Source organism: Hordeum vulgare, chromosome 6H (genome assembly GCF_904849725.1).
Source record: "Hordeum vulgare subsp. vulgare chromosome 6H, MorexV3_pseudomolecules_assembly, whole genome shotgun sequence".
Classification (NCBI taxonomy): Eukaryota; Viridiplantae; Streptophyta; class Magnoliopsida; order Poales; family Poaceae; genus Hordeum; species Hordeum vulgare.
This window is the reverse complement of record NC_058523.1, coordinates 250,313,249-250,330,642: the sequence shown is the minus strand read 5'-3', so window position 1 is coordinate 250,330,642 and position 17,394 is coordinate 250,313,249.

Here is a 17,394-nt window from a genome sequence, read left to right as displayed (position 1 = left end):
CGGAAGATTAAAACTGACTGAGTACACACAGATGGAAAGGTAAAAGGCACATGGCCTGACTATCTACAAACCCAACCTAGGGCCAGATCGTAGTTGGGACACCAGCTACTCGTCGGCGTCAACGTCTAGATGGAACCCACCATTAGGGTCATTAACAACCTCTGCAACAATTTATTAAGCAAACATGAGTATAGAAGTACTCAGCAAGACTTTAGAATAATCTATCTACTCATACAAAGTATCAACAAGGTGTTGTGGGGTTTCATGCAGAAAGGCAGCTTTGGCTCTTGGCTAGACAAACTACAATTTTAAGTAGTTTTAACAACTTTGTTTTCTCGCACACGAGTCCACTAGCTCCACAACAATACACCATCATGGAATCATCCCGTCTCCCTACAGAAATGCCATCCACGGCACTCACACTTATCCTGACATTCTTATGAGTAGCCATTATAGTTGTCTATGAACAACATATGTTTCCAAGTAGTCCATATCCATGGACGCGGCTATTCGAATAGATCACAACCCTGCAGAGGTGTACTTCTTCACACACGCTCTCGCCACTTATCGCTATGTGCACGTCATGCACCTCGGCAACCTTCAAGAGGAAGCCCAGCGAGGTAGTCGGCCACGACCGTTAACCATGCTAATACCTAGTCCAGGTTTATCGCCTATCTGAGGGTATCCAGCACGGAAGTCCGGCCGAGGTTTTCGCCACGGCCCCAAACGATGTGCGCAGGGTTCCCAAGCCCACCATCTGGGTGCCACTTGGTACACCGTGCCACTTCCTACTGCATCATAGCCCACCTATAAGGTCAGCAGTATGAACGGCCTCCAGCATGACTATAAACACCAGAAACTACTTGCAACTCCTGGACCGAGTACTAGGCGATTAATAAGTTGAGAGGGTCAATTAAGTATCCCAACGTGTGGTAGTATCTAGTCTTGGATTACATACACGGAACTCAGTCCCTAAGGACGGTTCGAATGAAACAACCAGCCATGGACTCCTACATAGCCTTTCACTAGTACCTTTACCAAATCAGGTTCAACACACAACCTTTATTAGCTGAACACATTCTCACGATCCTGTTCATCACCCAGATGACAGACCATACACCACTCTAAGCATAGCATGCATAGCAGGATAAGACACATCATGGCTCAAGCATCTACCAGGTATGCTAGGTTGCAAGGTTTAGCTAATTACTATGACAAAGACAGGTCATCGAAAGGAATGGGTTCAATTAACGTGGTAAAAGCATTGAAAGCATTTTGACCTAATGCAATAAATAAGAGCAGGAGCGAGAACATGGGATTTATCGAGATGATCAAAGTGGTTGCTTGCCTTGTTGCTCAGCAGAGGGGTGATATCCGTCAGTCGGATAATCAGTCGTATCTGAAGGGGAGGGGCCTACCGAATAACAACATACCAATATTACAATCATATGCAACAATCATGATGCATGAACATGGCATGAAATGAAGGATGATATGTTTCAATGTGGTTGGTGAAACCTTAGTTTGCATCTGGTTTGAAGTCCAAATTCATATATCATTTGAAATGGCATATTAATCTTAATTATTTAATTGATTTGACCTGATGTTATTTCATAACTTTGTTTTTCATGCATGAAAGTAGCACCATTGTGTTCATTGAATTTTTCTAATTAATTTGCATATATTATTTGTCTGATTTGGAGTTATAGTCAAATTTGTATGAATTTCCAAAGTTCTGCAAATATTTTGGAATTATATTAAAACCAGAATTAGATTTATTGCATCAACATGACATCAGCAGGTGAGCTGGCCGTTGAAAGTTAAAACCTGACCTGTGGGACCCACTGGTTAGTGACTCTGGCCAGTTTTAGATTATGTTTAAACGTAATTAGCAAATTAAGAGGACTGGACCCACATGTGAGTGTCTGGTTAGGCATTTAATTAATTATTTATTTTCATTAACTTAAACTTAACTACTCACGGGCTGGCCCCACCTATCATAGGCTCAGGGGTGTTGAACCCACCGGCGACGAGGTCGATCTTGCTGGCGGTGAGCATTCGGCAGCACCAGAGACGGCAGAGGGCGTCGGAAACACGTCTCCGATGACCATTCGAGCGGCAGAAGACACAGGGAGAACGGCCACTTGACGGCGCGCACGATGGAGCAAACCCCAGGGGCTGGGGTGGCCGGAATCGACGCCGACGATGAGCTTGGCGGCGGACGAAGCTCGGCCATCGTCGAGGTCATCAAAAACGGGGGCAAAACGCACGTGGTTGGGCTCCTAAAGAACCTATGCGACGAGTTGAAGCTCTTGCAGGCCTCAGATGGACCAACCAGTCACCGTAGGGTCACCGGCGACGAGCTACAGCGGCGGTCCTCGTCGGGCTCCGGTGAAACTAGGCGTAGATCTCGGGAAAGAGAGGGGAAATGGGGGGAAACACTCTGTAGCACACTGTGGTGACGAGGGGATGCTCAGGCTGCTCGGGGAGGCACTCGATCCGGCGAATCGACGGTGGCTTGCCGGCGGCCGAAGGTTGAAGATTATGGGGACGAGGGCGTTGCAGGGCTCGGGGGATCTTCTCCTTCGGCAGGGATGACCAACTTGTCGAGTCGAAGCGAACGCCACTCTCAGAGGCAAGGGAGGACGGCCATAGCGATGGCTAGCTCGAGCTCGAGCTCACAGCAATGGCGGCCGAGAGGGGAAGAGGCACATGGGCGAGTGAGGAGGGGGAGAGGATGGGAACGAGCTCGGGGAGGCTTATCCTCCCTCTCCAGCTCATCCGGGCGAGCCAGGCACGCACACAGGTGCGTGGGGGCACCGGGAGAAGCGGCGGCCAGCTCCTGCTCCGACTGGCGAAGGAGGAACACAACATAAGGCAAGGAGATGGGCCTGGGCCACGGTGAGCATCAGGTAAGTTTTTTCCTATTTCTTTCCATTTGTGTTTCTGTTAAATTCTTTCTAACTTTGTTTTGTTTTATTTTTGGCTCCAAACTATTCCTAAAATAGTTTGAAACATGCTGAAGTGTTATTTAGAATATTTCCAAATATATATATAAAAGTTTCAGCATTTTTGGAAACTTTGGAATATTTCAAATCAATTATATAGTTGATTTCAGTAGCTTTTAAATTTAAAATAAAATGCCAAAAGCATTTTGAAAATATATTTCACCCCTGATATTTTTTTTTCAACATTTATCAGAAATGATGAACTTTTCTAATGGCCATTTTGGATTCTTTAATTTGCCACCAATTTGAATTGCTGTTGAATATAGAGTTGCTAGGGTTTGCTTTTGTTTTCTTTGCTTTGCTTTTGATTTCATTTCATTTTCTTGGATGCATAGAAGAAGACATGTGCACAAACTTTCTATACTCTATTAGGGATCAGGGATGTGACATTGACCATCAGGCCATCGACCTTCAGTCATACCTCACCATAGAGAACTTCAAAAGGGGCTTTGTCCAAGCTTGGTTGATAACTATTGTTATAAGCAAATTCGGTGAATGGAAGGCAGTTCTCCCAATTCATACCAAACGATATAACACAAGCTCGGAGCATATCTTCTAGGATTTGATTCACTCTTTCTACTTGACCACTTGATTGAGGATGGAAAGCAGCGCTAAAAGATAAGTGAGTCCCCATGGCATTCTTAAAACTTCCCCAGAAGCGAGAAGTAAAAATACTTCCATGGTCTGAGTTAATCTCCAGAGGAACACCATGAAGAGACACTATTCGATAGATATATAACTCTGCTAGCTAGCTGTTATACTCTCACGAACTGGAAGAAAATGAGCTACTTTGGAAAGACGGTCAATGACCACAAAGATAGCATTATTTCCTTTCTTGGTCTTGGGAAATCCAGTAATGAAATCCATACTGACTTTATCCCATTTCCATTGAGGAATATCTAAAGGTTGAAGGGTGCGAGCATGCCTTTGATGTTCTGCCTTAACTCGACGACAAACGTCATAGTTAGCAACGCACTCAGCAATTTCTCTCTTCATCCTAGTCCACCAAAACCTCTGGCGTAGGTCCTGATACATCTTAGTACTACCAGAATGAATAGTGAGAGGAGAATCATGAGCCTCCTTGAGGATCAACGGTTCTGAAAGAACACGTCACCTTGCTCATTGATAGAGAAATCCCTAGCATTTCCGCTAGCAATATTCTCCTTGATCCGGGATATACCCTTATCATAAGTCTGCACGGCTCTTATTAGATCCCCAAGAGTAGGTTTCGCCACTAGGTTAGAAAGGAATCCTTGAGGAACAATGTGAAGATTTAACTTTCGAAATTCCTCGTAGAGATGTGGTTGACCTTGTTGTAACATCAGATTGTTACAATAAGACTTACGACATAGTGCATCAACCATAACATTGGCCTTCCCCAGGGTGTAAGTTAGCCCTAAGTCGTAATCTGTGATCAAATCTACCCACCGTCTTTGCCTGAGATTCAAATCTGGCTGGGTGAAGATATATTTCAGACTTTGGTGATCAGTGAATATTTTGCAATGATTACCAAGAAGGTAATGTCACCAGGTTTTAAGTGCATGGACTACAGCTGCAAGCTCAAGATCATGTGTGTGATAATTATCCTCATGTGGACGCAACTGTCGAGATGCGTATGCAATCAGATGACGATCCTGCATGAGAATGCAACCTAATCCTTGTCGCGAGGCGTCACAATAGATAACAAAGTCCTTAGAAAAATCTGGTGGTAGCAACACAGGTGCGGAAGTCACGCGTCTTTTCAGTTCCTGAAAATATGCTCACAGTGTGGTGTCAACTCGAACTTTTTATCTTTCTTGAGGAGTTCAGTTACAAGCTTTGCAACCTTGGAGAAATTCTCGACAAAGCAGCGACAATAGCTCGCTAGGCCAAGGAAACTCCTAACTTGCTTAACCTATTCAGGTTGAGTCCAATCAAGGACGGCTTGAACTCTCTCGGGATTGACAGCAATACCCTTACCAGAGATTATGTGGCCTAGATAGGTCACTTCTGGTAACCAAAATTCACATTTTGAAAACTTGGCATGAAGGCGGTGCTCTCGAAGTTTTATCAATACCAGCCTTAGATGCTCAACATGTTCTTGTTCGTTCTTCGAGTAGATGAGAATATCACCGAGGTATACTACGACGAATTTATCCAAATACTCCATCAAGATTGAATTCATCAAGTGAGAGAAGGTGGCTGGGGCATTGGTTAAACCGAAGGACATGACGGTGTATTCGTATTGGCCATAGCGATTGACAAAACTCGTTTTTGGAATGTCCCCGTTTTTTATCTTGATTTGATGGTAACCCAACCTGAAATCCATGTTCGAGAAGACTGAGGATCTAGCGAGCTGATCATACAGATCGTTGATCCTGGGGAGCGGATACTTGTTCTTTATGGTGACCAGGTTAACTGGTCGATAATCTACAACCATCTGATCCGTTCCATCTTTTTTCTTGACGAAGAGGACGGGGCAAGCCCGAGGAGAAGAGCTAGGACGAATGAATTTATTCAAGGCCTCATCTAGTTGCTTCTTAAGTTTGCTTAGCTCCAGGGGTGCCATCTTATAAGGTCTTCTGGCTATTTGAACAGTTCCCGCAACAAGGTCTATCACAAACTCTACATCCTTGTCAGGTGCAATTCCTGACAGTTCTTGTGGAAAAACATCCGGAAATTCACGGACTACCGGAATGTCTTCCAGTTCTGAAAGAGGATTTGCATTGAGGGAATAGAGTTGGGATTTGGCAACTCGAGTAGAGACATTAACTATCTCACCCGAGGGATGCATAAGCTGAACATTTCTAGCATGAGTATCAATCTTGGCATAATGGGCTGACATCCAGTCCATACCCAAGATGATATTGATATCCGCAGATTTCAAGGCTATCAAAGATGCTAGAAAAACTAGCCTGTCTACCAGAATTTCATTGTCATAGGTTATCCTGGAGGTTTGCCACTTACTACCAGGGGTTTGGACAACCAATGGGATTGGCATATCACGAAAGGACATGTTATGCAACTGTGCATAACTTTCTGAAATGAAGGAATGAGATGACCCAGTGTCAAAAAGAACCAACTCTGGGTGATGATTGACAAGGAGCGTACCCAGTGTGACGTCGGGATCCTCTGGAGCTTCTTCTGCTGAAACATAGTTCACACGGCCACGTGCAGGAGTTGGCTTCACATAGTAAGCTTTGCCCGACTTGCCTTGCCCAACAGACTTCCCAGGTTGCTTGGCACCCATATTCTGAGGACACTCTCGTGAGTAGTGCCCTGGTTCTCCATACTTGTAATAGATCACCTGATTTGCACGTGGTGTACCATTGCTAGCTGGACCATCATAGGTTTTTGCTGAAGGGTTGGTCTGATTCGCCTGAGGCGCGACATAGGATGGCCTCGGGGTATATCTTGGCGGCAGAGAACTATTTGGAACCCACAGCCTGCGTTTTGGGAACGCACAGCCAGATGACGAGCCAGAGTCACGGGAGTGCTTCTTCGTGGCTTCATAGTCGGTATGACCAGTCTCAGCACTGATCGCCTTGTTGACAAGATCTTGAAAGCTTGTACTTTCGTGGAGGCGCCGGTCACGACGAAGCTCAGGGCTCAGACCCTTGCGGAATCTTGCTTGCTTCTTGGCATCAGTTGACAGCTGTTCAGTTGGATAGCGAGCGAGGTTACTGAACTTGCGGCTATAAGCATCCACGGTCAACTTTCCCTGGGTGAAGGCACAGAATTCCTCTCGCTTACAGTCCATCAGTCCCTCTGGAATATGGTGCAGACAGAAAGCTACGCTAAACTCTGCCCATGTGGCTGCTGGTGCGGCAGGACGCATAGCTTCAAAGTTCTCCCACCACAGATTTGCGGGTCCTCCCAGAAAGTCCGCCGCAAAGGTCACCTTGTCGGCCTGAGAAACATTGGCAAAGCGAATTTTGCGCGATATACTGCACAACCAATCGTCTGTGTCGAGAGGATCGACGGAGTGATGGAACTTCGGAGGATTCAGCTTTACGAAGTCATTGAGGGACACTGCATCATTCCTCGGCAGACGAGCCGTATTGTTCTCAATACGGTCTAGCAGACGGTTGGTCTCCCTTTTATTTCTTTCCGCCTCAAGCATAACTTCCGCCACAGAAGGCGGGTGAGGCAATTCCTCCTGCGATGCTTGACTACCTTTTCCCTACTCATGGGCAGGGGCACGGTTCAACCTAGTGAACACCATCCTCGCACACAAACTCACAGCTTAGACTAAAATCAACATCAATACTGACTATGGATTAAGAATGCACTGAACACATGGAATACGGAAATGAACATCCGAACAACATGGTAACAAGCAACTGCTATATATACACCATGGTTCATACACACCATTACATAGTTCAGTACAACCTGAACCCGAAGAGCAAACTACTGAAAAGATGATACTACTCATCAGTGGCTTTCCAAGCTTCCTATACATTATTTATATATGCCTCCGGAATTCATCTCACGACATAAGCATACTCCGCAAGACACACAGGACTTTGGAAGTACAACTACTACCATAATACTCTTCCACTCACGGGTTCAGGCATCCGCATAGAACATCTCATAAAGGTTGCCTCCATGGCCTGGGAGCTCAACCTGCGGATCAGGAAATACTCGAGCCTGAGACCCCTGGGAACCGTATGGACACGGGTGTGCCCTTAGTCCCCTGACTGGTGGTAGTAAAGGTCCCCGAAGAGGGGTGACTCCTCCTATAGCAAGCCCGTCAACATGAGCCGGAAGATGGGTCCTAACAGGGTTCAACATCTCCATATCTCCAAACCCTGTCTGGACTACAGGTGCCAGCTGTGTCAAAGCCGTCCACAGGCGAGCACGTGTAGCATAGAGCTCCATACGAAGGGCACGAGCATCCCTGTCTCTATTCTCTAACATCTCAGCGGTGGACTGCAGCAGCGGATCCTCCATAGAGGAATCAAAGTAGACCCCACTGAGGTATCCTTCTTCTCCTTGCTGAGAGGCAGGAACATAGCAGAACTCTGAATTTTGCAGCAGTGTATGTCTGGCCCTCATAATGGTCAAATTGAATAGGCAGCATCTAGTACTGCCATGTCAACAGTAACCCACAATCCATAAGACCAACGGATCGGCTCCTCGGCTCTAGGGTAATCTGGGAATACCCTAACAGTGCACAGATACTGACTCTGATTAAAATCCCGGTACTGCTCCTCTGCTGTATACTCTGGGTACCAGCGGTAACCGGCTACTGACATCATCCTGACTAGCATGGCCGTGTGACCCGGGACATCAATGCACCTAGTCAGACGGACCACCTGATGAGAAGGACGGCCAGGCATCTGAAAATAGAGAGTAATGCAAAGGCATTAGAGCTCTGAAGACCAAATTGGGCAGCATAACGGGTGTAAATGCTCAAAAACAATTTTGAGACAATGCACAAAAGATAGAATAGCATAACCACTCAATTATCAAGTTCAATTCCATGGTCCTCAAAACTTACTTTCCTTCCCTTGGAATACAAGATACCTGGAGTAATTCTAGAGTCGTTGTCCTATAATCTACCGATCAGCAATACACGATCCTGAGAGAAAGATAAGTAACCTAGTTCTTTATCCCCGCAGAAAAGACGAGGATGACCAGAATAGAATGACGTGAGAAGAGAAGCAAGTATCTTACGTTCCCTTCCACAAGCAATTCCTTTATATATAACTAAAGCAATTCTAGACTCAACTTCGACCAGTATGGCTTAGTAATCCTACAGTCAGTCAGGCTTTGCTACCAACACTGTCGGGACCCTGATCCTAAGCCATAGGAATCCAGCCTGTAACACATCACATCTCTTCGCGGTCTCACGGACGGTTATCCCCACGGCTAGAGCCTTACCTCAGCCGGGATCGTTTGCGCCGTTTTACTCGGATATGCAATTGTGTCGCTAGCATTCCGATGTCAAAGAACCCGGATCAACATGTCTAGTCATAAACTCAAGTGGCAGTTCGGTACCGGGACAGGCATACCTGACCCAACAAAGCCGGTGTCGGTCATCAGCGAGTGTAGACGAGTCATAGCAAGCTACAAGAACTCCATTACACCACGTGGCATTTCCCCAACGGGACAGACACAGTAGCTAAAAAGGACACATGCTTGTCAACCAATGTGTTCGGAGAAGTAGCGAACTACCATGGCCCTGTGGAATAACAAAGGGAATTTCCCCGTAAGCAGTGCTACTAAGGCATTTGACTAGGTGTTCGAACCCCATGCATATCAAGTACAACACACGTACGCATGGCTTACCGATATGCATAGATACATCAATGGCATCATAACATAACCATAAACATACAAACTTTATTTAGAAGGTTCGGAAGAGCCTCACACATAATATTACATAGATAGGGGTCTCACAACCCATCATCACAAGTTATTCAAACAAGTATTACAAGCCAGCGGAAGATTAAAACTGTCTGAGTACAGACAGATGGAAAGGTAAAACGCACATGGCCTGAGTATCTACAGACCCAACCTAGGGCCAGATCGTAGCTGGGACACCAGCTACTCGTCATCGTCAATGTCTAGATAGAACCCACCATTAGGGTCATTAAGAACCTCTACAACAATTTATTAAGCAAACGTGAGTACGAAAGTACTCACCAAGACTTTAGAATAATCTATCTACTCATACAAAGTATCAACAAGGAGTTGTGGGGTTTCATGAAGAAAACGAGCTTTGACTCTTGGCTAGACAAACTACAATTTTAAATAGTTTTAACAACTTTGTTTTCTCGCACACGAGTCCACTAGCTCCACAACAATACACTATCATGGAATCATTCCGTCTCCCTACGGAAATGCCATCCACGACGCTCACACTTATCCTGACATTTTTATGAGTAGCCATTATAGTTGTCTATGAACAACATATTTTTCCAAGTAGTCCATATCCGCGGACGCGGCTATTTGAATAGATCATAACCCTGCAGGGGTGTACTTCTTCACACACGCTCTCGCCACTTATCGCTATGTGCACGTCATGCACCTCGGCAACCTTCAAGCAGAAGCCCACCGATGGACTCGGCCACGACCGTTAACCACGCTAATACCTAGTCCACGTTTATCACCTATGTGAGGGTATCCCGACGGAAGTCCGACCGAGGTTTCCGCCATAGCCCCAACCGATGTGCGCAGGGATCCCAAGCCCACCATCCGGGTGCCACTTGGTACACCGTGCCACTGCCTACCGCATCATAGCCCACCTCTAAGGTCACCACTATGCACGGCCTCCAGCATGACTATAAACACGAGAAACTACTTGCAACTCTTGGACCGAGTACTAGGCGATTAATAAGTCGAGAGGGTCAATTAAGTATCCCAACATGTGGTAGTATCTAGTCTTGGATTACCTACACGAAACTCAGTTCCTAAGGGCGGTTCCAATGAAACAACCCGCCATGTACTCCTACATATCCTTTCACAGGTACCTTTAGCAAACCAGGTTCAACACACAACCTTTATTAACTGAACACGTTCTCACGAACCTGTTCATCACCCACATGACAGACCATACATCACTCTAAGCATAACATGCATAGCAGGATAAGACACATCATGGCTCAAGCATCTACCAGGTATGCTAGGTTGCAAGGTTTAGCTAATTATTGTGACAAAGACAGGTCATGCAAAGGAATGGGTTCAATTAATGTGGTAAAAGCATTGAAAGCATTTTGACCTAATGCAATAAATAAGAGCAGGACCGAGAACATGGGATTTATCGGGATGATCAAAGTGGTTGCTTGCCTTGTTGCTCAACAGAGGGGTGATATCCGTCAGTCGGATAATCTGTCGTATCCGAAGGGGCGGGGCCTACCGAATAACAAGACACCAATATTACAATCATATCCAACAGTCATGATGCATGAACATGGCATGAAATGAAGTGTGATATGTTTCAATGTGGTTGGTGAAACCTTAGTTTGCATCTCGTTTGAAATCCAAATTCAAATATCATTTGAAATGGCATATTCATCTTAAATATTTAATTGATTTGACCTGATGTTGTTTCATAACTTTGTTTTTCATTGAATTTTTCTGATCAGTTTGCATATATTATTTGTCTGATTTGGAGTTATATTAAATTTCTATGAATTTCCAAAGTTTTGCAAATATTTTGGAATTATATTAAAACCGGAATTAGATTTATTGCATCAGCATGACATCAGCAGGTTAGCTGGCCGTTGAAAGTCAAACCTGACCAGTTGGACCCACTGGTCAGTGACTCTGGCCAGTTTTAGATTAAGTTTAAACTTAATTAGCTAATTAACAGGACTTGACCCACATGTCAGTGGCTGGTTAGGGATTTAATTATTTATTTATTTTCATTAACTTAAACTTAACTACTCAGGGGCTGGTCCCACCTGTCACAGGCTCACGGGGGGTTGAACCCACCGGCGACGAGGTCGATCTCGCCGGCGGTGAGGCTCCGGCAGCACCAGAGACGGTGGAGGGTGTCGGAAACGCGTCTCCGATGATCATTTGAGCGGCAGAAGGCACAGGGACAACGACCACTCGAAGGCGCGCACGATGGAGCAAACCCCAGGGGCTGGGGTTGCTGGAATCGACGCCGGCGACGAGCTTGGCGGCGGCTGAAGCTCGGCCATCGTCGAGTTCATCAAAAATGGGGGCCAAATGCACAGGGTTGGGCTCCTAAAGAACCTATGCGACAAGTTGAAGGTGTTGCAGGCCTCAAATGGACCAACCGGTCACAGTAGGGTCACCGGCGACGAGCTACAACGGCGGTCCTTGTCGGGCTCGGGTGAAACTGGGCCTAGAGCTCGGGAAAGAGAGGGGAAATTGGGGGGAAACACTCTGTAGCTCACTGCGGTGATGAGGGGATGCTCAGGCTGCTCAGTGAGGCACTGGATCCGGCGAATCGACGGTGGCTTGTCGGCGGCCGAAGGTTCAAGATTATGGGGACGAGGGCGTTGCAGGGCTCGGGGGCTCTTCTCCTTCGGCAGGGACGACGAGCTCATCGAGGCGAAGGGAACGCCACTCTCACAGGCAAGGGAGGACGGCCAGAGCGATGGCTAGCTCGAGCTCGAGCTCGCAACTATGGCGGCCGAGAGGGGAAGAGGCACAGGGGCGAGTGAGGAGGGGGAGAGGATGGGAACGAGCTCGGGGAGGCTTATCCTCCCTCTCCAGCTCATCCGGGCGAGTGAGGAACGCACACAGGTGCGTGGGCGCACCGGGAGAAGCGGCGGCCAGCTCCGGCTCCGACTGGCGAAGGAGGAAGACGACAGAAGGGGAGGAGATGGGCGTGGGCCACGCTGAGCGTCAGGTAAGGTTTTTCCTATTTCTTTCCATTCCTATTTCTCTTAGATTTTTTCTGACTTTGTTTTGTTTTATTTTTGGCTCCAAACTATTCCTAAAATAGTTTGAAACATGCTCAAGTGTTATTTGGAATATTTCCAAATATATATAAAAGTTTCAGCATTGTTGGAAACTTTGGAATATTTGAAATCGATTATATAGTTGATTTTAGTAGCTTTTAAATTTAAAATAAAATGCCAAAAGCATTTTGAAAATATATTTCACCCCTGATATTTTGTTTTCAACATTTATCAGAAATGACGAACTTTTCTAATGGCCATTTTGGATTCTTTAATTTGCCACCAATTTGAATTGCTTTTGAATATAGAGTTGCTAGGGTTTGCTTTTGTTTTCTTTGCTTTGCTTTCGATTTCATTTCATTTTCTTGGATGCAAAGAAGAATACATGAGCACAAACTTGCTATACTCTATTAGGTATTAGGGATGTGACATTGACCATTACGCCATCGACCTTCAGCCAGACCTCACCTACGGTGAGAAGCCGATCCGCATCCTGGATGAAGCAGAGTGTTGCACTAGAAGCCGCACCATCAAGTATTTCGAGCTTCAGTGGAGGAACCACACCGAAGCCACACCGCACCACCAGAAGCAACATGGGAGCATGAAGACTATCTCCGATCTGAGTTTCCGAACCTTTTTAGCACCTAGCTTAGGAATCTCGGGGACGAGATTCTTGTAAGGGGGATAGGTCGGTCACACCGTGTTTCCACTACCATCTTTGTGTGTAATGCAAAAATCTGAGCTTATGAAAACTTTTTCAAAACTAATGTTGTGAGTGCCATGATTGTCATTGTATGCTTGTGTGCTTGATCATGTGATGATAGAAACCATATTTCTCAAGATCAGATTAATTTCAAAACCCTTTCCTCATTTCTGGATAAAATAGAACCCTACTTTGAGTTGCACTACATGCCCTTGATGGCAAGGAGTGTTCTCACCCAAATTTGGTGGTTTGATTCTAGCACTATTTTAGTGCACCAAAACCACAAAATAATTATTTAGTGAATTATTTTTCTAATTTAATTGCATGTCCATTTGTGAGGCCACAAATGGTATTCCTATATGGAAAATTATTTTTCTTCCTTAGAAAAATCTGATTAAATTTAGAGATGATCAGAAGGACATATATTTTCCACACATAAGATTTTTAACCCCTATTTATAATAATATTAATTGAGTAAAACCCTGAAAACCATTTTTGTCTCTTTTGACCTTTTGAAGTATTTCCAAAGGAAATATTCTCAATAAATTCCTAGAAAATTCCAGTGGTATCCCCAAGCCATAATCGGTGTCCACATAAAGTTTCTCCTTGATCCAAGGTTATTAAAGACACCAAATAACTGCAAAACCTCTTGTGTCCAGATTAAAATTAGATCAACTCTACACAGCAAAGTTTGTCCAACGATGTTGAAACTTTGCAAGAGTGCCTAATAACTCAAATGAGGGTTCCACACCAAAAATAGGATTCTGGGACTTAGTTTGCCCACACTCTCTTTGGAGGAACATATCTTCTTAAATGGTGATGTTTTCAAGTTTACAAAGCTAAAATTGTCCAATGGAGCTCAAACTTGGTGAAACCCCATGTTTTAGCACCAAACCCAATCCTGTTAAGTTGTAGAACCAGTGGTGGGGTAAAACCACCCCAAACCACTGTCGAGCACCTTCTGACAGATGGGTAAAAGCCCCTCTAACCATAGCTAAACCCAACCCCTTTGTCCCAAACTGTCAGATTAGGTGGCCAGTATGAATGCCCAACCCCAGTCAACTGGACTCTCTCTGGTTCAAAATAGAAATGCCAAAATCTCCATTCTAAGCTTCAGCTCAAACCTGACAGCAATTGTTTCTCTCGTCTCCCTTGACCAGCCGAAGCTCCCACGGGACTTCAACGACTAGCCTCATCCCAGCTAGTGCCCACGAAATGCTAGACACATCCAAAGCATCTCAGAGCGCGCCAGCATGTCGTGGCATGCCAAAACTACGCTCTGGGCGCGCTACAGAGAACTTTAAGGTGGGGGCGACGCCCTCGGCCAGTTCTAGCCTCCCCTGAGTTTTCCAACTTCTTCCCCGACAACCCCTCTGCATCAGGCGACCATGAAAGCCCCTCCTCTCCCGCGCTAGAGCTTGTGTGACGTGTGCTCGTGCGCACCAGTACCGGGCAGAGTTGTGCGACCACTGATGCTCGACTCCCGTCTCTCTTCCTTCCTCGTAGTAGGTTCTGGCAGTCCAAAACCACGTCCTGAGACCGTGGTTTCGAACCCAGCTCCTCTCTACACCCCCATGCGCGCCACAGTGAGTCACGGGCGCTACCGAGTCGGCTCACCGTCGCGAGCCTATAAATAGCCCTCCCCCTCGCTCTAGCACCCCTCAGACAGCATCACAGCAACCTCTAGCACCTCCCTAGCCACCTCAAGAGGCCAGCAGACCCCGGTGCGCAAGATCGACCGAGGCCCCTCCGCATCAGAGCTCCGGTCGATCTCCGGCTACACGACGGCTCATGCGTCCCTCTGCCCACCAAACCACTCCCCGTGACCACATCGAGCTTTCCCCCAACTTTCCCAAGCTAACCCGTGCCCCTAGATACCCCCTCGACCTTCGCCCGAAACTCCTCCGCCACGGCCTCCTCGTCGCCGGTGAATATGAGCTTCTCCATTGTTGTTTCAACCACTAACAGGTAGGCGACGATGAGTTGGGCCCATTTCTGTCTTTGTTGGGGCCCGAGGACATCGGTAGCCATGCCGGTGTGCTCCTCCTCCTCTCCGGACAAAGGTAGGAGACGACCCCGATAGGTGTGCCCGCAGCCGCTGACCGCATGGGCCCGCGTGTCAGGTTCAAACCTGACGACGCACGCGCTTGGGCAGGCTAGCTGGCTGGACTTTGGGCCGGCCCAGTCCCAGGCCAAGCCAGGCTAGGGGCTGGAGGCCTTTTTCTTTATTTTAGAAACTGGATTTTCAAAGATTTTTATAAAAATATTTAACCAGTGTAAAAATATAATTTTTTCAGTGTTATTCTTCTCAAAGTATGTAGTATTTAATAGAACCATTGGTTGAATTTTTGCAGCAACTATTCTATTTTATAAAAACAAAAATGATTAAATTGGAATAGTTTTGCTTCTGTTTAGTTGATTTTAAAAATATTAGTTCATTGGAATCAGAGGCAAATAATTTTAAAATAACAACCTAGAATTATCAGAAATAACCAACATTTTTAAAATGACTTTGTGATCTGGTTTGGACTGAGCTATTTCTTATTTTATCTTTTGACAGCGATAGAAAATCCGTGTGACAAGGGAATCAGAGAAGAAGACCTCGAAGACCCCGGATACCTAGCTGACCAAGGCAAGCAGCCCTTTGACCACGTCTGAGCATATGTTATGATGCATGTTAGTGTAGCAAATATTTTCGTTGCATATGATCATAAGTGTCGGTAAATCATTGATGTGATGTTACCGATGGCTCCTCCTAAGCACATGCATTGAGCTTGATCCTACCACCTATGAGGGTCATGCTACGATCATCTTGACAAGTAAACGTAGAATAATATTAGCATGAGCATGTTTCTTGGTATAAAACAAATATTATGAAAACCCCATCGGGTGCCACTAATGCCTAAGGGTGATGATGAGTTAGGTGGCCACTTTTGGTGAAGTGGTGCACCGGGTATTTGCGTGAGTATGGTTTCGGAAATGGGATTAGATTTATGATGTGTCAACCGTCCCAACCTTACATCTACGACCATGTTACCCCTTATGGGATGGGGTTGTGTTGATTACTATGTTCGGTGCTAGCAAAGAGCCACATTACTAGTGGCGGGAGTGATGTGTGGTCACTCTCGTGATGGGGTCATGCCAGGTAGGGCGACTATGCCGTTTTTACGTGTTCCAGGCACACCGTTGGTCCCGCATGGTTGATATTGTCCAGAGTTGGTGCTCGTAATATGTACAACATGTGGGTTGGGTACCAATCGAGTGGACCTCTTTGGCTAGTATCGTCAGGGGAAAGGCATTGATCTGGTACTTACCTCGGGTATGTTATATACCGCGAGTCGTGGACGATACGGAAGTTTCCCGGATCTTGTGGGTCCAGCGTACTACCTTTGCAGAGTGTAAAACTATTCGAATAGCCGTGTCCACGTTCAAGGACAATTGGGTTGCGCTACTTAAACTACGTCCAGTTGTTTACGCATAAACCAAGTGTGTGTGAGTTGTGATACGAAGGAGTTATTATGAAAGATTTGATATGACCAAGTTTAGTGACTTGGTATATAGGGTGAACCGTGTGGTTCAGCCCGTGACAGATATATTGATATCTGTAACCTGTTCTTCAAAAGTAGTTCTTAACTTATGATACATACCTGTGATCATGTTTATTTACCACCAAGAGATATCCACCAAAGAAGCATGTTATTGTTATCCTTCACTTGCATTGTTCATGTCATGGGCTATTTGCGAGTACATTCAAAAGTAGTCATTGGCTTGCCACTGGTTACATTATTGACGAGACATGGAAGGACCAGAGTTTGAAGATGATTACGTCTTTGGAGACGCCCCTGCGAACTAGGACGCTTCCCAGACAGAATGCCTGTTGGTGTAGGCTGATGGCATGGGAACCCTCGTAGCCCTATAATTTCCGCTACTAGTTGTATCAGTGTGATTTGGCCTCATAGGCTCTACCTTGTGAACTTGACCATTCAGTCACGTGATGGAATAATTCGGTACTTGGATGTAGAACTCATATTATTCAGTATCTGTGTGTTCGGCGAGCATTGATCTCCGGGATCACTGAGCACGTACATTCGGTGATTTGGACTCGTAAGTCGGGGTCCCCACAATTTCCCTTAGTTATGAACCAAGGTTTATAGAACCAATAGGAATATCAACCATAACCGTCTTCAGAGACTGCACACAAAAGAACAAACAACTTGCACACAACGCGAGCAAGAGGGTTGTCAATCCTCTTTTCTTGTTATTTGCAAGCAAGTGACGTGTGTAGATAATTGTATATAGCAATACAAAATGAAATAAA